This window comes from Choloepus didactylus, chromosome 10 (genome assembly GCF_015220235.1).
Source record: "Choloepus didactylus isolate mChoDid1 chromosome 10, mChoDid1.pri, whole genome shotgun sequence".
NCBI classification, from domain to species: domain Eukaryota; kingdom Metazoa; phylum Chordata; class Mammalia; order Pilosa; family Megalonychidae; genus Choloepus; species Choloepus didactylus.
Genome location: NC_051316.1, coordinates 101,064,880 through 101,085,869, shown reverse-complemented (window position 1 = coordinate 101,085,869; position 20,990 = coordinate 101,064,880). Strand labels below are relative to the sequence as shown.

Genomic DNA, 20,990 nt, shown 5'->3' with positions numbered 1-20,990 from the left:
TGTGTATTTCCCATGGGATTGGAAGCCCCTGAGGGCAGGTTCTCTATTTGGCTTCTCACTGTCAGCATCGGTCACAGTCCCTGGTACATAGTAGATCCTCAGTAAATATTTGTCATTTGAATGCACAAATGAGGAAATAAAAGACCCAAGTGAGACCACACCCTTGGCTAAGGTGACCAGCAGTCTTGGTTTGTCCAGAACTGAGGGGGTTCCTGGGATGTGGGACTTTCAGTTTTAAGACCAAGATAGTTGCAGGCAAACCAGGTGAGTTGATCCTGCTACCCTCGGGCCAAGCTTCCCTCCCTTGGAGGCCTGGGCTTTTTAAGGCCCAGGTTCTATTTAATGCTTGCTGCCTTCAGGAAGAGTCAAGGGTAGACACATTCCTGAGACCCTGGGACGGTGTGTGGTGCCTGGGGTTGTGCACATGCCTGATCTGCATCTTGCCTCACCCTTGTTAGCGAGTGGCAGCTCTACTCACCCCCACTTTGCAGACGAAACATTGGCTTGACATGCCCGAGGTCAGCTCCCAATTGCCACGCCCGGTCCTTACCATGACTCAGCATGGCTGCCCCCATTGTGCCCCCCTAGGCCTGCACGAAGTCCCCACCACCTGTATGCATCCATTGGGGGTGCTGCTGGGGGCTTTACCCAGGTGAGAGGCCTCCACTTCTTGGATTTTAAGGTTTAAGGTTTAAGTTTCCTTCCTATCCTTCATCTCCACGATCTGTTTGTCTCTTTCCTTTTCTTCCGCATTTGCATCTTCTCTTAGCAGAGAAACCATCTGTCCACTTTCTCACCTACCTTGGTCTCCCAAGCTTGGTCAGTTCTGTCTGGACTGCAGTTCCCAAGCCTCCAGCCCCAGGGCTCCGAGGTGCCCTGGATTCACTCCTGCTGCAGCCAGCCCATGGCCCATCCGTTCCCCTGTGGCCTGGCTCCTCCTCACCTCTTGGGCCCTGGCTCAGGTGTCTCCTCCTCCTCAAAGCAGCTCTTCCAGGCAGAGTCCCTGGCTCCCTGCCTCTGTGCTCTGCCTCCTCCCCATCCTCCTCGCCAGGAGGCAGGGCCTGGGCCCCTGGGTCAGCACCTGGCACACTGTAGGAATCATGAAGGCTTGTGGGGAGGAAGGAAAACACCCGGGAGGCAGGGTGCAGGGGTGGCTGAGAGCTCTGGAGCAGACCTGCGGAGGCCAAGTCTGGGCTGTGCCACTTAAAAGCTGACTCGGACAGGCCAAGGCACTTTTCTGAATCTCAATTTACACATGTGTAAAATGGAGTTGATAAAGATACTTACTTTGTGGGGCTGTTGAGAAAGCTAAATGACTGAAACGTATTGAAAGCATTTAGCATGGTGCCAGGCATGCAGTAAGTGCTCAGTGAGTGTTCATTTCTGTTGGGGATTTTGGAGTTTCCGAAAAGAGTTATGTTGCTATGAACAGGCCTTCGGAGGTGGGCAGCTTTGAGGCTAATCATTCCCCAAATGAGGTGGGAAGGGGGCCTTGCTTCACCGCCCAGCCCCTCTGTGATGTATTTGCATCCTTCACCTCCTTTGGGCTTTGCTGTCCCTGTTTGTCATGATAAGGATGAGCTGTTTAAGTCCTTTCCTAGGTCCCACGTGCTCTCCCCTGTGACCGCCTACCATGTGCACAACTGCCCAAGAGGCAGCTACTGTTATTTCCCCCCATTTTCCAGAGGAGGAAGCAGAGGCTCAGAGAGGTGAAGCTGTTTGCCTCAGGTCACACAGGATAGATGGTCTTCATGTCTCTTTTGGCTCAGGGTTTTGGATTCCATGGTGAGTGGGGTCAAGGAGGACTTTTGCTTTTTTTTTTTTTTTTTTTTAATTCTGCTCTGAATTCCAGATTCTGAGCCTAGAATTCTGAGCTATAGGTCCTTCAGGCCACCAGTGGTAGGTGATCTGGACCAAATCTGGTCTGCAGCCCTGTTTGATTTAATCTGCATGGTGGTTTTTAAAACATGTTTGTTACTTGCCGACATTTGAAAATCAGGGGGCATTTATATTAAAATCTGGTGGCTTCTCTTAAAATTGGATCGTCAGACCACCCCAGGCCTGTGTTCCAACAGGACAGTGTGGGCTGGGGCGTGTGCTCCCTATTTAGTCTGGCCCTGCTGGCTTCTGCTCCTCCTGGCGCTTGAGTTTGCAATTCCTGAGCTGCATGAGTGACGAGGTGGAGGCACACGTGGGTTGTGGACCCTGGAACACACCTCTGGGAACACGCAAAATGAATTGTAATTCAAGGCAAAATGAGCGTCCCCAGAGAGGCGCTCAGACAGCGCCACAGGGTTTTTGAAGTGTTAATATGTCCAGAAGGGCTAATGAGCTCTTGCTCTGTGCCACCGTGGGGGCTATCCAGAAACTTTAGGACACAAACCGTCCTCAGCGAGCCTGCATTTCAGGGGTGAGCTTTCAGGGTGGATGATATTTGAACAGGTGAAGATGAAGGTGTGAGGGAGTCCAGGCCAAGGAAAGGAGCGAGCGAAGTTCCCAGGCAGGACTGCAACAGGGCTCCACCTTCCTGTCCCTCCCCAGGTGGGAGCGGGACTGGAACCAGGGACTTGCCCAAGAATGGTGGAGGCCCAGGGGGATCTGGCCTGGAGAAGCACTGACTCAGGAGGGCACAGCTCTGTGGCCTTTCTAATTTCTGAAGACTTTTAATCTGTTTTTAAAAAAATGATAAAAATAGCATATTCTGTGAATTAAAGTCAAACATAACAAAAGTATAAGGTGACAATAGTGAAAATTAAGTCTCCTTTCTTCCTTGCCTGTCCCCCTGCCCTGCCATCACATGTGCATTCTCCATAGTAACTGCTGTTTATTTTCTAGAAGAACATATAAGAACCTATCTCTATGCTCCCACATCCAGGGGATAGGCCCACACATGTGAGCCGGCACCTGCTCTTCACCCCACAGTTCCCATGCCAGCACACACATGCCACCTTAGGCTGCGCAAGGGCCACACGGGCTTCCGTTTTCAGGAGGGACTGCAGTCTGTCCAGCTAGGCTCCTGCGGATGGACACGGGTGCCGTTTACTGCCTTTCCCTGCTGCAGACAGGGGTGTGTAGACATCCTGGTACATCTGTCCTTGCACACTTCTCTCTGAGAGGTAGAATGTGTAGAAGGAGTATATATGAATTTAAAATGGAATTTATAAATGAGTGCATATGGATTTTAACATTTGAGACACGTTGCCGGTTTGCCCTCCACAAAGGTTATAGCGGTTTGCACTCCTGTTGACAGTGCATGAGAACTGGCGTGGTCACTGGCAAGAGCTGGGCTGGGCTAGGCCTGGGGTAGAGTTTGGGTGGCCCCAGGGGCAGAACCCTTGTGTGGGGGAGGACACTCAGGTAGCATTTACAGCGTGTTTTTCTCTGTGCTGTCTTAGGCTCTAATATGTGCACACATATCCATAGAAAAGATATGCTTCTGTTTTAAATGTTTAAAAAAAATCTTTTGTCACCTGCATCTTGCTTTTCTCATTCATGAGATACTTTGGGAGGGTTTTCCCAGTCCAGACATGTACCCACCTCATCCCCTCCACAGCGCGTTCTGTAGTTTGGAGGTTTGGTCGCTGATTCAGCCACCCCTCCGTGGATGTTCTGAGCCCCACACGGTGTTTCTGTTTCAGGGGCATCCCTTGTGGGCCTCGTCGGGCTCAGGAGGCAGCGCCCCTCTGTCTGGATTAGGACTGCGGTGGTGGGTGGGATGTGATTTGTTATTCCCGACCTTCCCATAGTGGAGGCCGTGCTGCTGCCTTGGCCTTGAACTCGGGTCTGGCCCCAGGCCCTCCTCTGGACTCTTCTCAAGCTCGTGGGGGTGCCTTGGATCTGCTGACTTTGTCCCTCCAGCCAGGTCGAGACCCTGGCCCACGGCTTCCCTTTGCACCTTGGCGATCCCACTTGGTGATCCTGGGCGAATAGGTCAGGTGGGCCTCCGTCCCGATGATCCTCAGGCAGCTGCCCCTGCCTGCGTGTGGACAGACCTGCCTCTGGCGGAAGATTGGCCTGAGTATTGAGCCACGGGGTCACGTATTCATCCACCAGCAAGATTTTCTTCCAAGTTTAAAAGAGCCCCTGTGAGGTGTGTGGGTCTGCCTGGGGGTGCAGTGTGGGTGGTGACGAGGAAAAGACTCAGCCCCTACACATGGGCAGTGCGGGGGGCCTCCCCTGGCAGCCTCTGCCAAGGGCTGGGAGGTACTGGAAGAGTTCTGACTCTGTGGAGAGGGTTAGTCAGGGAAGGCCTCAAAGAGGAGGCGGCACTAGGGCCAGCAGGGTTTAGAGAGGTTGGGGAGGGTCCCTGGGCTCGGAGGGAACCCTGGGCAGATGCAGGAGAATGAGGGAAGGATGTGGGGACGGGCCTGGCAAACCTCTTTTGTAGAGACCTCTCTGGCCAGTATGGTTGCAGGGGGGCTACTGGGGGACTGGAAAGCTGCTAATAGATTTGCAGCCAGATGCACAGTGTTCAAATCCTGACTCTGTCAGTTACCAGCTGTGCCTCCTTGGGCCAGTCACTTAACCTCTCTGAGCCTCAGTGGCCTCATTTGTAAATGAGTCACAGGACTGGTGGGAGGGCACACTAAGCTGCTGCCTGTAAACTGATCGGCTCAGGTCTGCCCAAGGCAACTGGTGTGGGGTATCGTGAAGGTGACCCATTCACCCAGCACTTGAGATGATGACTAGTGTTGGCAATGGGGGTCTAGGTGAGGCCAGAACTCAGTGATGCAACCGAGGTGCTGGTGAAGGGGGAGAAAGTGAGAGGACCCCACCCCACCTGGGGAGTGCTCTTTAGGGCCCTGTCTGCAAAAAGCAATCCCTTCAGGGACACTGGATAGCTTGAGGCTTCCAGGACAGGACCCAGATTGGGCCAACAGGAGAGCCAGGCTGGCTGGCGACAGAGGGAGAGGGTGGTTGACAGCTAGACTTGGTGCTGCCTTCAGAAAATGTGGCCAGAGATGATCGAGCAGCCTTTGGGCGCATCCTCACGGTGCCCTTTCTTCCCGGGTAATTAATGGTGCTTTCATCCCTCTCGAGAGGGCAGTGGTGGGTACAGCTGTGTGGCTGGGCAGGCGCCGGACAGACAGTCGGAGCCCACTCCAGCCTTCCCCAGCGATTTATCACCTGTCAGCTCTGCTCTTTCGGGACATAAAACAAATTTCCTGGGAGGCAGCCAGTGGTCCCAAGGCCCTGAGCTGGTTGTTTGGGCTCTAGGGGGTCATTCTCCAGAGACGTCTGCCAAGCCCGCCCCACTGAGGGATTTGAGATAAGCCGGAACAACCAGGCTGTGGGCACAGGGCTTGGTTCCTCTCTGATCTGGCTGAGGCAGGCAGGTAGAGACAGAGGCTCTCAGAAGGGAAGGGACGTGCCAGACAGCACCCAGCCAGAGCCTGGGCTCCAGGACAAATCCTGTTCTTTTTCCTTTAAGCCCCTACTTCCAAGTCAGGGGTTCTTAAACCAGGGAACCCAAGGAGGAGTCTCTGGATGGAATTCAGAGTGTCCAAGAATTTGGATGGGGGAAAAAAAACTTTTATTTTCACCTACTTCTAATTACAGTTACAAATTATAATTCCTTCAGTTACAAATGCAGGTGACAAATCATAGTGGCACTAGCTGTTCTTATGGCAAATACCAATAGAAATCACATAAATTATCATGCCATATTATAGTTGTGGTTGGGTATCTTGAAATGCCGTTTTTGTTCATCACTACTTCAAAATTACTGTGGTGATTAGACCTAGATCTTGTTTATTTAATGCTTTAATAAATAAGCACATATATTGCTATATTTTTATAACCATATTTCAATGTAATTGGTTTCCTTTGTAATCCTCTGTATTTTATTTTATGCATTTGTAAGCATTTTTTTGAGAAGGGGTCCTTAGGCTTTACCAGATGCCAGAGGGGTCCATGGCACATAAAAAGGCTAAGAATGCCTGCCAATGGCCCTCGAAGGTGGGTTCCTCAAGCAGCTCCCTGTGAGGGATCCTGCCATCCAGGAGCTCCTGGCCTCGTTGGGGTGGGCAGGGGGGTAGGGGGTGGAGTGAGACCTGTACTCAAACAGCTGTACAAGGAGACAGTGGGATCCTGTGCTGCTGGAAATTCAGAGGAGGGAGAAGTCACTTCCCCTCTAGGAACCTGATTGAAAATCCTGGGAAGGCTTTGTGGATTGGTTTGGGGCCTTGGGAAGTTTGAATAAGAGACTTCTAAATGAGGAGGGTGCTTGTATCAGGCCAGCCTGAGGAAAGGCCTGGAGATCCAAAGCGGGGATTATGTTTGGCAAACAGAGAGGAGGTGGGCTCAGCTGGAAGGTAGTGGGGGAGAGAGTGGAGGGGAGGACAGGAATGGAAGTCCTGAATGCAAGGCAGGGGAGCCCAGGGAGCCCGCAAGGTTTCAGCGGGTCAGGTTTGGGATCAAGGGCATATCTGGCTGCTGGCTGGAGGGATGATCGGAGGGGACGAAGCTGAGGCTGAGCGGCTCGCAAGGGGGCAGGGCAGGCATCTGATGGGACGTGTTGAGACCTGACCTGGAGCCCAGGCTCAGGGGCCTGGTGGGGATAGACAGGAGCGTGTTCCAGCTGTTGAAGGGGTGGAAGGTCAGCAAGGCTCAGACCTCAGGTTCTGGAACCTGAATGTCTGGGTTTGAATCCTGGCTTCCCTGCTGTTATTCATGGCATAGCCTGGGGGGCGCATTGCTTTCACTCTACTAAGTTCGTTTAGTCATCTGAGACACAGAGTTGTGACAGCAGTAGCCTTGCAGGGCTGCTGCGAGGATTAAACAGAATGAAAATACATTTAAGGTTCAGCACTGTCCCTGGCACAGAGGGAGTGCTGGATGTGCCACAGCTGGGATCATTTTTATTATCAAGTAATAAAACAGGCGGTTCCTGGTGGCCCATTGGACAGGAGGGGGTGCAGGGAGACGAGAGACCAAGCCTAAAACTTCAAATCGGCAGCTGAGTCCTGGGCCTCTGCGGCCGGCATCCGAGGACCCACCCCCATCCTCACCCTGGCACCAGTTCTTCTGTCTTCCTGGTTGTCCCAAAGGCGGGGCTGGGACACCTCGGCCCCGCACTCACCCCCTCCGCCCAGCTTTCCCTTAGTGAGACTTTCTCTGGTCCCTCAAGCGTGGATCAGATGCAAACTCCCTAGGAAGGCTGAACAAAAATTCAGTCTCTGTCCAACGCCTCTGGCAAGTTCTTTCCCTCCAGGAGTTCCCAGTATGGGATGGAGGCGGACAGGTCATCGGGAGGGAAGGTATGCAAATGGAGGGTGCTCAGAGAAAGTGACTTTAGGAGCTCCGCTTTGGCCAGCTGCTTCCCAAGTCCCGGAGCTTAAGGATTTTCTGATTCTGCTGCCACCTTGAGGACTTGCATCCCAGAGCAGGAAAGTTCTAGGCAACGTCACACCAGGTGAGCCCCAGGCCCAGGTAAGGTGGGTGGCGTGGAAGGCAGGGTCGTCGAACATGACACTTTGCAGAAACAGGCTCACCCCTGCAGCCCTGCTCACACCGGGGCTGAGCCGTGGGGTCCTGGAATCCCATCTGCCCCTTCCCACACTCACCTGGGACCCTCGCCAGGGCTCCCGCACCCCCCTTGGTTCCTGCTTGAAAACACCACCGAGTGATTGTGTTGCTCTGGGCAGTGGGAACCTACTGATGGTGGAGAATAAATTTGTTGTGTTTTGTAGAGCATGCAGAAGCATATTTGGGGGGTTTAATCTTCTTAATAAATCATTCTCAGATTGTGCACTATTAAACTTCCAGAAAATTCACCAGCACGCTGGGAATAGAGACCTTATCGGGAAGGTTTGACATGAACAACAAAATAAACACTGCTTGTAAATTGGGTCAGGGAAGCCTCGGAGGCCCAGAGAGAGGGCATTCCCACTCTGCCCTCCCCAGGCCTATAAATTAACCATGTGTACAAAGGGTGCCTTGTCCTCTTTTGTTAGAGCCGAGGGTTGTGTCTTGGCCCATCAGCCCCCACCCCCACCCCAACCTTGGCTGCAAACAGTGCCTGGTGAGGCATTTCAGCTTCTCTGCTTTGTTATTCCCGTGCCTCAAAAGAAAGGTGGGTGTACATTTCAGCAAGAGAGATGTAGGTTAGATGGGGGAAGGACTTCCTGACTGACCATGGGGCAATGCAAAATCCTGGAACGGGTGGCTCAGGGAATTTGAAGAGACTCTTTTCTTTAGGACTTTTAAGACCTGGCAGGCTCTATCCCCGCTTTGGTGCTCTTGGGCCACTGCCCTGTGGCAGCAGAGACTGAAGAGATATTGCCTCTTTCTGGGCCATCTGGGGGAATGATCACTCTCCTGGCCTTAAAGTCCCAGCTAATGGGACACCACGTCAACATCATCCAAGCCCCAGCCCTTGTCACGGTCCAACCATGTAGCATTTGGAAAAGGGAGGTCGAATAAGGTCTCTGCTGTGGGTTCTGGGCTGCTACTAAGACCTCAGTGGTTCGCTCCTTTCCCCGACACCCTTTTGGAATCTACCCAAAGGCCTGGCCCAGAAGCTACCTCCTCTGTGAAGCCTTCTTCATTCCCCCTGACCCCATCAATCAGAATTAATTAGTCCCCCTCTGGTGCTTCCCTCTGCCTTGGGCCCATGTCTGTGGGTTGCCATGGGAGTCCATGTGTCCCATCAGACTGTCAGCTCCCTGAGGACAGGGACTGCATCGGAGCCCCTTTGGGCCCACACAGTGTCCTTTCTAGGACCATGCCAGGACTTGCCTGAGTTTTCAAATGGCAGCACCTGGGGAGTGTCCCCCATGTACCCCAGTGTGGGAGCTGAACGGCCTGGCTTCCCAGTGACAGCCATGAGAATCCTCATCTCTGGAGCAGGGAGCAGAGTGGGGGTGTGGGGAGAGGGTAGAAAGGGGAGGCCCAGAAGGCAGAGTCCTCAGTCCAGGCTGGTCACCACTGGCCCTGCATTTACATACTTGTTTCTGACCTTTCACACATTTTGTTCTTTCTCCTCTGAGCCTGCTTAAAGCCGTGGGATTCTGCAGGTCTTTGGAGGGAGTGAAAATAGCCCTCGGGTATATCAGGGGCCCCTCCCTGCACTGTGTGGCCCCAGGCATCCCCTTGTGCCTGGAAACCAGAAACCAGCCCATCCTAATGCAAGCCTGGGCAGGTGCAGCCTCCCGAGCAGTTGAAAGGGCGTCCTCGAGGTCTAAGGCTGGGCAGGCAGTGGGGGTGGAGTTCACCGTCAGCCCCGGAAAGAAAGGAGGGAGGCCCTGATGGGGTGGGGAGGGTGGATGAGCCTTTCTCTGGGGTGTGTGCAATGCAGTGTGTTGGGGAGGTGTACATGGGCAGCTCACCCAGACCACAAGGGAGGTCTGGGGGGTGGGGCATTGAAAGGAGGCAGAGTAGTGGCAACAGGAGAAGGAAGTGGGCAGCAGGGTTGGCGAGCCTCTGTCCCTGGCTAAGCTGGGAAGAAGCTGTTCCTCTAGTCCTTTCCCCACCCCAGGGGTGGTGCTGCTTCTGCTTCTTCCTGACCCGCAGCCCTGAGTAGCCTGATGACATTAGGCTGTGGCTGAGCTGTGGGGCCCCAGGCATGTTAGTGGCTGTGTGTGTGTGTGTTGTGTGTGTGTATGTGTGGGGGGAGCTGGTGGAGGATGACTGAGGTGTGAGGGCTGATTAGGGAGGCAGGGCCTGAGCGCAGAGCTTGACAGGGATGGGAGTTAATGCCGCGGGAGGCCAGCAGGTGGAGAAAGAGAGCCGTGAGATCTACGGGTCAAGGAGGCCCTTGGACTGTTCATTGAACAGCACTAATTCATGGCCTAAAAATAAACCTGGACTTGGCACAGCACTTCACAATTTTCCAAGCCCTTTCCGGCCCACAATCTCAATTCAGTCTCCAACAGCGTATGAGGAAGTGGGGGTTCCATCCTTATTTTACCAGCAGGAACATTCAAGTTCTAGAGCAGACTTGTGAAGGCTTGTGGCTAGTTCGTGGTCAGTCCAGGACAGGAGCCCCTGTCTCTTTGGCCATAGGCTCAGAGCTTCCTCCACCTGATCCTGTGCAGGGCACTGGGCATGTGGAAACGAGTGAGGGAGGCCTCTGCCGTCACGCCGCCTGCCCGCAGGGGAGAAGGCTGCCTAAGAAAGGCTGTGAGCAGAGGCACCGCCACCCTATGAAGGAGAGTCGAGCTCTGGTGGAGATGGTGTTAGTGGGAGGGTAGCAATGAGGACTTCCCTGTGGGAGTACTTTGGAGTTAAGCCTTGGAAAAGGAAGGATGTCCTGAAGCAGAGAGAGCTGGGTTTGGAGGTGGAGGCTGTCCTGACACAGGTCACTTTGTGGGTAAAGGAAAGAGAGTAGAAAGCAGATTTAGGACAAACTGGCTGGGTCCGGCAGGCTCTCTGAGAAGGAGGGTCTCATTTGGAAATTCCCACAGTGGTGAACTATCCTAATGATAGCAGCCTGGGGCTTGGAGGTCTTTGGGGGGCAAACCGTGCTTGCACCAACCCCCTGACTGCTGCCCCCTCCCCAAGGGGTCACTTCTCCCCTTCCAGCCCTGACCCTCTCCTTCCTCTTTTTCCTGGCCAGACCTCCTGCCCTCACTAGCCTTTATTCCTTCTTTAGCATAAAGGAGAGAAAAACTTGCCTCTTAAGATGGCAAAGTGACTGCAGAGAGGAAAAAAGAAAACACAAAAGAGAGGTGGTTGCCATGGAAACCATAAAGTAGAAGCAGAAACTTTCAGGAGCAGGAGTGGGGAGGAAAGCAGACCTGGAGGCTGGAGGGGAGGCCTGGCCCAGGTTGGCCTGGAACGGCCCTGCTCCCAACAGCCCCCAAGCCCGCCAGCGCTGGGACCCGAGCTCCAGAAGCAGGTGGGCTGTCTGCTTTCGCCCAAGCCTGGGCACGAGTTGCCTGGTACCAGAGTGAGGTAAGTGGCTTGTGGTCTCAGTATTTTTTGCTGAGATCCCTGCATGGTTCTGAGTCTCCAGTCACACATCTGCTCCCTGCAGGTCTTTGCATGATGTCTTGATGCCGCTGTTCTAACATGTAAAAGTGTCGTGGCCCAGGACTCGACAGTTTATATGTGTTGTCTCATTCAAGTCTGGTCATGGTCTTGGGAAGAGAGTATACATATTCTACAGGGAGTGAGTTGAGGCCCAGAGAGGTTAGGGGACTTGCCCCAGGTCACACAGCTGAGGATCCTTAGGGAAACACTTTGTTTTAGAGAGTAGCTCTGCCTGGAGCTGTGAGTCCCCTGCAGCCTCCAGACCCTTCTCCTTGTCCCTTGCTCCAGTAAGACTTCCCCAGGGGAGCTGCCATTTGCTTCCTGTGCAACCCCAGGCAAGTTGCTTCTCTCTGGGGCTTGATTTCCCCATCTGTACAATGGGCATAACAGCACCACCTGCCTCTAAAGGTTGTTGTGAGGATGCAGTGAGAAAACTCAGGTCAAGCCCTTGGCACAGTGCCTGGCACAGAGGAGACTCTTGGAAGTCTCTGCTGGCTGCCTCAAAACCTAGCAAGCATGGGGTGAGATGAGCAGGGCTGGGACTCAACCTCCCTGTATTTCAGAGAAGTTTCTTCATCTGTGAAACGGGTCTGATGAGTTCCTGCCTTGCCTGGGAAGTTGGAAAGGTAGATTAAGATCACGTCTGTGGAGCCTTTGGAAACCACTGAGACTGATTGAGGGGAAGAAAGTGATACCGGCTCCTATCCGGGGCCAGAGTCTCCACCCCTGCCCTAAACTGGCCACCCTGGGCCCTGGGGGCATCGGGACATCTCAGCCTAAATTCTTTCTGCCAGGCTTCCCTGGCCAGAGGAAAGGGGGGGAGGGGAGTTGAGCCTGGCCCAGTTAGCCCCTGCGTGAGTCTCAGACCTGATCAAGGTTTGGGTCTGAAATAAGTCCTTGTAATCCCACCTGGCCTTGCAGGCCTACTCCCAAATTGGAGCCAAGCCTTAGGTTTCTCCGGGGAGAGGCCCGGTGAGCCAAGTGCATTATTAAACAGCAAAAAGGCAGCACACTGCATATGAGAGATAATGGGGGAAATTTCTTTGATAGGCTATAAATCATAGAATGAAAAACACTGAAACCTGCCAGGAGGAAAATGAATAAGTCCTGCGCAGGGGCTGGTTTAGGGTGGAGGCAGGGGCACTGGGCCCCATTTTGCTGTGAGCCCAGGAACTTCATGCTGCTTGAAGGCCCGGAAGTCTGAGGGACTCAAATGTACACTCGCCTGGGCACGCTTTCCGGTATACACGGCTGTGACACCCCCACCCTCCTCTTGACTGGCTGCTGCCGTGTGACAGCTCCGGCCTGCCACTGAGTTAGGGTATGAGCGAGGTAGATGTCGAACCAGCCTTCAGGGAGAGCATGGTGTGCCGGGAGAGACAGATGTGAGATGAAGCGACAGCAAAAAATATATGTAAATGCACAAGGCGGTGGGCTCCCTGGAGAAAAGATTCAGGGAGCTTGTGGAGAATGATGCAGATGCAGGAGGGCTGTGGGGAGGAGCTGGTGGAGATTAGAGAGGGAAGGGGGTGGTTCCTGTGGGAACTGAAGATGGAGTGGGAGCCAGGTGAGTGGGAGCCAGGTGGATGCGGAGTGATGGGAGGGAGATGAGCCAGAAAGAGTGTTCAAAGAACAGCAGGGTCCGGGCGGCTGGGGCAAAGGAGTGTTTTTAATGCTCACTCTGGCTGCTTTGTGAATAGACTCAGGGAGCAGGAGAGGATTTAGGGGGACAGTTAGGGGCTGTGGAAGTCCCCAAAGCTAGAGCTGGTGGTGCCCCGGATCTGGGTGAGGACAGTGGCCATAGAGAGAGGTAGACAGACTCAAGTTCAAATTTGGAGCTAGCAGTAACCCATTTCACAGAGGGGGCTCGGAGAGTCTGAGAAGCCAGCCCTGCATCCCAGGAAGTGGGAACGGTGGGTGCAAAGTCATGAAGGATGGAAGTGGTGGGGGGCTGGGGACCAGTGTGGCTGAGAAAGGGGTAGGTGAAGGGACTGGTAAGAGGGGAGGTAGAAGAGGGCTGAACTGGGATCCCCTACCCTGAGCTGGGACTAGAAGCCAAGGACTTGCTACTACAAGATTCCATTTTACAAGTGGCTCTGTTCTCTTGGCCTTTGGAGAGGGGCTGGCAGGTTAGTTACCTGGGGACAGGTGAGGGAGTACCATTTGTGGCAGCACAGCGTTGCCGATGGGAGCCAGGCTGCGTGGGATCGAATCTAGTTTCTCTGCCTGTGAAGTGGGGATATAACACCTCTTAAGGTTGTTGTAAGGCTTAACTGAATTAGCATTGCCTGGCAGATAGTAAGCCCTCTATGGGGGTTAATAAATGTGTACTCTGTGACCTCAGGCAAGGCTCTCCCCTCTCTGGGCCTTGGTTTCTCCTGCAGGCTCTCTCCGAACCCTGAACCCTCCAGCCTCAGGTTCTCTAATCTCTGTTGTGCCAGCGGCGTCCAGCTCCCCAGAGTGGCCAACTCACTGTGCCAAGCTGGCAGGTGTCTCCTCAGATGGGAGCATGTCCTCCCACCCCTGCAAGGGGACACCAGTCCTATCGGAGCTGTAAGGAGATACTTCAGTCAGTCTAGGACCTGGTGAGGTCAGAGGGCCCAGAGACCAAGACAAAGGGTGCCAGTCAGGGCTGCTGCCCAGCCTGAGCTGACCCGCTGGGTCCCAGAATCTAGCTTGCATTTGGGGTGCCCAGGGAGGGAGGCCGAAACTGGAGTGAGGGAGCTTCACTTGGGAAACTGGTGGTTCTCCATCCTGAGCCTCAGTTTGCCTGTCTGTGCCAGGTTTGTGTCCCTGTGGGGGGCTGGGGTCCCACAAACCTCAGCTTCTAGTTGTGGGGAGGCAACTTCACTTCCAGCCTTTCCAAGGACAGCAGGCCAGTCTTTGGTAGTGAGCTCCCTGTCACCAAAGGTATGTCAGGTGTGGGGGGAGGAAACTTGCTTCCTCTTAGGCCTTTGCTTGTGGTCTTGCCCCCCCTGCATACCCTGCCTGTGTTAACTATTAATCACCAGGAGCACCCCATCTAGGGGGAGGGGGGCAGCTGATTTCCAGGATGACCTTGAACTTGTTTTCCTTGGCCCCAAACTTTCGGCTGCTTCCTGTTTGAGCAGGCACAGAAATTCTAGGGCCCCAGCCCTTCCTCCTACCCCTGGTGGAATTTCCAGACAAATCGCTGTTCTCAGGATGGGGGAAGGGCCAGCATTGTTCTCTGTCCAGAGGGGAATTGAGAGGTAAGGGTGGCAGAGGCTGTGTTTAATTACGGCCTTTGCCTGCCAGCTAGGGGCTGGCTGGGATCCTCTGGAGAGACCAGTAAGGGCAAGAACCAAGGCTTGGTAAAGCCTGCACCTCCTCTAACACCTGCTGTGGCTCCCGTTTGCTTTCTGGACGAGGCACAGAAGCTCTGCATGTCAATGTTCAAGGGCCTGGAGAGAATACCCAGACCAACTCCATTTTACAGAAAGGGAAGCTGGGGGATGTGAATGCAGGGGACTTGCTCAAAGGCCCACAACCGAGTAGAGGCATTTATTCATCTATTAGTTTATTCACCGAGTGCCTGTTTAGAGTCAGGGCTTGCACTCTGGTCTCCTCACCAGCTCCAGGCTGCCTCTCGCACATAAACTCTCTAGCCTGCTGTCTGTGTGTCACAGGGGAGGTAAGCCAAGGCCCAGAGAGGTGAGGTCACTTGCCCTGGATCCCAGAGCTGCCATCTGTAAAAATGGAATGGGGCCTTTTGCGCCTGCTTCTCTTCATTCACCTCATTCATCAATACTGTTCTAGGAACTGGGGGTACAGCTGTGAACAGGACTGACAAGGCCCTGCCCTCCTGAGGTTTGGGGGAAGGCAATTAGTGAACAACCCAATGCACAGATAAGACAGTTTCAGGAAGCAGTAAGTTGAAGAAAATAAAACAGGACAATGGGATAGTGTGTGGGGATTGGGGCAGAGGCCCTTGAGATAAGGCGGCCTGGGAAGGCCTCTGAAGGTGTGATATTTGAGCTGAGGCCTGCAGGGCTGGAAGGAGCTGGCCCTTGAAAATCTGAGGTCAGTAAGTAGGAGGTTGTAGGAATAGCAAATGCAAAGGCCCTGAGGTGGGATTGAAAAGGCAGCCGGCCAAGTCTAGAATCATTTTAGTTAGTGGTTCCCCAAGAAAGCTCCTGGAAAGCTCTTTTTAAAATATGGATTTCTGGGTCCTACCCACCAAGATTTGGGCTCAGTTGCATTGAGAGTGGGCCTCTGGCATCTGGATTTGAACACTCCGCATGTGGTCCACAAGCATCCAGACCAGCCCTGCACCTGCAGACCTGCCTCCTGGAGTCAGCTCTTCTCCTCATAGTTGCAGAGTGAGGATCAGAGAGGGGCTGGAACTTGTTCAAGGTCACACAGCCACACGGTGGTAGACTAAGCCTCCAGCCTGGGTCCCCTGCTTCCCTGTCCAGCAGTTCTTCCTTACTGTTTTGCTTCTCCTCTTGTGGAGCGCTGCCTGGGCTTCACTACGACCTGGATCTATCTCCCCAACTCTCTTCCCTGATCTCACCCCTCACACACTCCATACAACCTTCTCCCCAATCCTCACCTCACCTCCCAGTCCAGCCTCAGTTCTCCACACTGTCACCAGTACATGCTTTGCTGGTTCCCACTGCTGGGCCTTTGCTCACGCCATCTCCCCGTCTAAGAATACTTTCCTCTGCTCTCTCTGCAGTCAGCTACTGAGCCTTTGAGGTGCAATGCCAATGACTCCTCCTCCTGGCAGTCTTCCAGGACTTCTTCCTCTGAATCCCTCCATGTTTACTATAGATCAGATGAGCTCAGCCACATTTCCCAAACATCCTCCCCATCTTTCCCAGTCTGTCTTACTGAGAGCCTACTGTGCTGACCAGCTCTGGGTTGTCCTGCTCTCAAGGGGCTCACAGATCAGTGAAAAAAGAAATAGCCAGGAGGGGCAGGTATCGCCAGTTCATTGCACAAGACTTCTGATCCATTATGCCATTTGACTCTCTCACAACCTCACAAGTGCAAGTGTCTTTATGCCCATTCTATAGTTGAAGAAACAGGCACAGAGAGATGAAGGAACTGGTTTGGAGTCACACAGCTAAGAAGTGCTTGTCCTCACTCTAAACCCCATGCATGTTCCCCCGCTGAGACGGGGACTCCCTGGGAGCTGGTTACTGGGCTGGTTCATCTGTCCTCCTTAGTGGACTCTGCAGGGATTGAGCTCCCTCCCTCTGGAACCCAAGCCAGTGCCAGGCACGGAACGGTTCACAGATGACCAGGCAGGCCTGCTTGGGGTGGGGGTTCTCTGGCCTCACGCTGGGACCATATGCCACCTCCCCTGGTCGGCTGGTGGGTGTGGAGCTTTCCTGGCCCATCACTGGTGAGGGGAGGAAAGAACTGCGAGACCCTAAGCCTTAGCCCTAGGCCCAGGCTGGGGGAGCACGGAGGGGCTTTTGGCCTGGCTAGGATCCAGGGCCCACCTGGTGCTTGGCAGTGTTTCTGGGTCAGGGTGGGGAGAGGAAGTACACGGGAGGGAGTTGCTCCAGGCCTGGCCATCTGGGCTGCATTGCCGGCTGCTCTGGTGGGGGTGGGGAAGGAGAGGCCGGGGCTGGGTCCTGGAGAGTGGATCTCAGCCACCCCCATCCCCAGTTGGGTCACCGGAATGGAGCGCTGAGTCTTGGGGGCAGAAAGCTGGCTGTCCCCAGATGGCCCACCGTGAAGGCCCAGGGCACCTTTGGGCAGCTGAGGAGGCATCAGGGATTCTGGGAGGGATGGCTCAGGCAATTAAAGGGGAAAGAGGCCTTGAGAGCTGTAGATAAGTCCCAAAGGGGAGCCCCAGCCTAACTCCAACCCCTATATGTGACGTCAGGTGAGACTCCCGCCCTCTTGGGCCTCAGTTTCCCTGACTGCTCAGTGCTGGGGTGGGAAAGTCAGTCAGACCCTGGATGAGTGGGAATTGAGGCCGGATCCTGCCCAGGGAGGAATTAGGCAGGGTCTCTGGGCAAGCGGCTGTCTTCCAGGGCCTCAGCTTCCCTAGTTCAATCACTTCTCTGAAGGGTCCTTCCAGCTGTGGCATTTCAGGATTTTATGACCAGCTGTTGCCAGGGAGATTTGACCTCTTCTCTGGGCCTCTGGGTGGCAGACAGGACACATGCATGGTAGTTTGGGGACTGAGGGAGAGATTTAAGCCCTGATAGAATCCCAGGGAGGTGGGGGCAGAGCTGCCACCTCCCCATTTAACATGTGGAGACCTGAGGCCCAAAGAGGTTAAGAGGCTTTCTTTGGGTCACGCTGTGTGAACCTCCCCGGCCCCTGCCACCCCCACCCCCACCCCCCGCCCCACTGGCCTCCATCCGTCTTAGAGTCCTGCTTCTCCCAAGGATCCACCCTGGGGCCCAGCTTCGAATGAACTGATTTAAAAAACACTCACAGTTCCCAAGGTCCTGTGTCTGTGAGCCTTCAAATATCTGTGTTTGACCAGCCCCCCACTTCCACCTGTGTTGAAAGGGGCAGAGCCGTCCAAGACTGAGATGATCTCCACCCAGGCCTGGCCGTTTTCTGCAAAGGATGTTGTTAAATTCCCTGCTGGCTTTAGGGAAGAAGTCTGGGGGTGGTGGAGGCAGGAGACACCTAATTTGTCACCAAGTGCTTGAGCATGATCTCACAGGGCTTGTCTGCATCTCCCTCCATGAGCGGTGACCTGGCTCCAGCCACCTCCCATCTCACAGATGATCTTCTTGCTCCTGGTCCAGCCTTGTTCCCGGATGGATGGTGGACACAGGAAGCCGTCACTGCCTGCTAGACGGGCAGCCTCCTGGGACAGAGCCAGGACCTTAACCATGAATGCCCCCAGGGGCCCAGGGACTCGAAGGCTGACACTGGCCTGGGAGGTGGATGTGTAGGGGATGCCTGGCAGGGGGCTTCCTGACAGGTCTGAGTCCTCCAGACAGCCATTGTTTGGGGCCTGATGTCAGACTCCCCACCTCCAGGCCAGGCCTCCTCCTGTGCCTTGTCAAGCTGGATTTCAAGGAAAGCTCCAGGCTATTTTCCTCCCCCATCCCTGCGTGTCCTGCCCAGTGTTACAGCCTTTGTTCTCACCAGCCGGCCTAGGTTCAAGTCCTGCCTCCAACTCTTGCAAGCCCTGTGACCTTAGGCCACTTACTTACTCTCTCTGTCCCCAGTAATTTCTGTGAAATGAACATGGTAACGTCTGCCTCATGGGTTTGTTGTGAAAGTAAATGCGATGAATCCTGAAAACAGGGTCTGGTATCCAGTGAATACTGAGTCCACTTCAGCTTCCATTATTATTACTAAATCCAAACTCCACCCTCACACCAACCTTCCTGGGCTGGGGAGGTCTTGGATTCTGTGGTCTGCTCCAAGCGTGGGCACCTCTCCCCGCTGGGTGGAGCCTAGTATTTAAAGACAACCAGTTGTTGTTGTCACTGTTGTTTTCCTCCTATACAAATGGCCCCTCCATGCAAGCCAGGCCCTTCTGCTTTATGCTCAGCCAAAGAAACCGGTGATCAGCCCTAATGTTGGAGGGGCAAATGCCCTTTATGGGCCCTTTAAGGCTTTTCAAGGGTGATTCAGACTATATACTTTTTTCTTCTTCTTCACTGGCTTTAAACCTAACATCCCCAGGAAGATGCAACTGCACTGGGCTGGCCAGCCAGCCCCTCCCCTGCATCTGGGTGCCCCTCCTGACCTAGCCCTGGCCTGGCCCCCGCTTACCTGGGGGGTCAGCCCGGCTCCCATGCTGTCCACCACCTCCTTCCCAGCAGGGTGCAGTCTGCTGCACCAAAGCACTTATGGTTTCTGCCCAAAGGGGAATTCTGTTGGTCCTTTCTTCCCTGGTCACCCACTGTGACTTCCTGGTGTCCCCATTTTTCAAGCTCACTGATGGGTTATGGCAGGAGCATGAAGGAGGGTCTCTCTTGTGGGCTCAGGGCAGACTTTAAGGAGGTGAGGTTTGAGCTGGGTCCTGAGAGAAAAGGAGGAGTTTGCCAGGTGGGTGCAGAGAAGAGCTACATGGAAATACCCCAACAAGGGCAAAGGCCAGAGGTGGGAGTGTGGGGCCTTTGGAAGGCCTAGAGCAGGTAAAGCAAGGTGGCTGGAGTGTGGCGGGGTATAAAGGGAGGTGACTGTTTCATGACAGAGCTTGGTCCTTGTCAGTATCTAGGGGTCTGCCTTTGGAGGCTTTGGGGGAGAGGGTAAAAGTGGTGGTGGGGTTGGGTGAGACCTGATTTTGCCAGCTGGTTCCCCTGTCTGGCACTTAATAAAGATGCAGATTTCCAGGTTGGGGGACCTACTGAATCAAACTTCTGGGGGTTGGGGGACCTGGAAATAGCGTGCTTGGTGAGCTGGAAGGAGATTTGGAAGCTGTGGAAACAGTGTGCTGGGGAGGGGGAGCTGAACCTACTCAGAGTCCGCTTTAGAGGCAAGACAGAGGTGGGGGACAGAAGCACTGACCCCACTGCTAACCCTATAGGAACTGAGGCTGAAGATCAGGAGGGCCCCTGAAGTAGATGCTGACTGGGGCAGTCCCAGATGGCTTTCCCCAGGAGGGTTCTGTCACAGAAAGCAGTGTGTGGGCAGGGGGCGGGCAGGGATAGAGGGGATTTTCAGACCCCCTCCCCCAGCCCAGGCAGCCTCTGGAAAGGGAGCTGCTCCTGTTCAGAGGGAGGAGGCCCCAGGGGCTGCGAGTGGGGGGCAGCAGCATGGGGTGGGCCGGGCTGCTCGGAGATTGATTCCATATGCTCTGCTGGGGCGAGAAGGGAGCAGCTTTTGTCTGCCTGTGCGCCCCGGGGATCCTGGGTGGGAAGGAGGGGCAGGAAGCCCAGGCTCCTTCTCCCCAGCTCCTGCCTTGCCCCCTTCTTGCATGGTTCCCAGGCCCTGACCAGGGTACCCATGGAGGCTTTAGACTTTTGCTTGGGGTGGTTGGCAATGCCAGCTCCAACTCCAGGGCCAGGAATGCAAACACTTCTAACAGTTCGTGAGCTCCTCCCTCCACAAGATAGGTTGGGAGTCTATAGTTTTTCCTGGCAGGAGGGGAAACTGAGGCACAGAGATGGGCTTGAGGAGCTCAAGCATAAACTGGGAGACCATACCAGACCTCAGTCCTAGTTCCTGGCCACTTCTTCCCGCTCTCCCCTGCCTCTACCCATACAGACTTAAGACTATGTGTTGGGGTCCCTGCCCAAGACCATTTGCCCCTGGCCTGATCAGAGTCTGTGGGCAGTGAGCCTCTCTTTCCCTCAAGCAAAGGCTGAAAGCTGGCTATCAGAGGATTCCTGCTTTGGGAGGGAAGCTGGGCCAGATGAACCCCAGCCCCTGGGGGAACAGGGTTGTTGTCTGCACCCTGAGCAAGGTTCCTGGGAGACCCCCACTCCCCAAAACTGGTGGGTCTGACTGGGGAGTTATTCATTACTGGAAGAACCAAGGTGTGGACAGGTGGGTTCCAGAGCCCCACCTGCGGGGGAGGCTTGGAAACAGGACATGGGTTGCAGTGGCCAGGCCAGAGGGATGCCTGCTATGATGGTCCACAGCTCACCTTGGTGTGGGCGCTTCCCAGGGGCCTTTGCACTTTTAAAGGAGTCTTTTGTGCAAGGTCTGCTATTGAAAATGAGACAGAGCAATGCTTAACCTGAAGGAGGCTTATGGTGTCCTTGTGGGCAAGGTGCTCTTCTACCTTCCTGTGGTGGGATTGGGCATCATTCCGAGAAGAGGGACCAGGGAAGTTGTGTTTGCCCTTTCTGTGGGAATGTTTTGGACTCCTAGCAAGTAACTGGGTCTGGAGGAGCAGGACACCCCCAGCCCCTCCCCCCTGGTCCTAGGCAGACGCCTGCCTTCCAGCTGGGATCCAGGCTCCTCCTGACCTAGGGGCCCTCCCCGCTGGCTGAGGGAGGGAGGGGGCTCCCCCTGTGAGGTACAAAACCTGGCCTGGACTCCTGCCCAGACTGCCCTGCCTGGTTCTGGAGGACACTCATATTGCCTTAGGCACCCACTTGTGACTCCCCCCACAC

The 20,990-nt window shown here is 54.5% G+C and overlaps 1 protein-coding gene across 4 annotated transcripts in view; it reads left to right on the top strand.

Annotated features, from left to right (window-relative positions):
* LOC119545566 (DAB2 interacting protein) overlaps positions 1-20,990 on the top strand; it is a 185,855-nt gene that overhangs the window by 45,045 nt on the left and 119,820 nt on the right. The window lies entirely within an intron of this gene.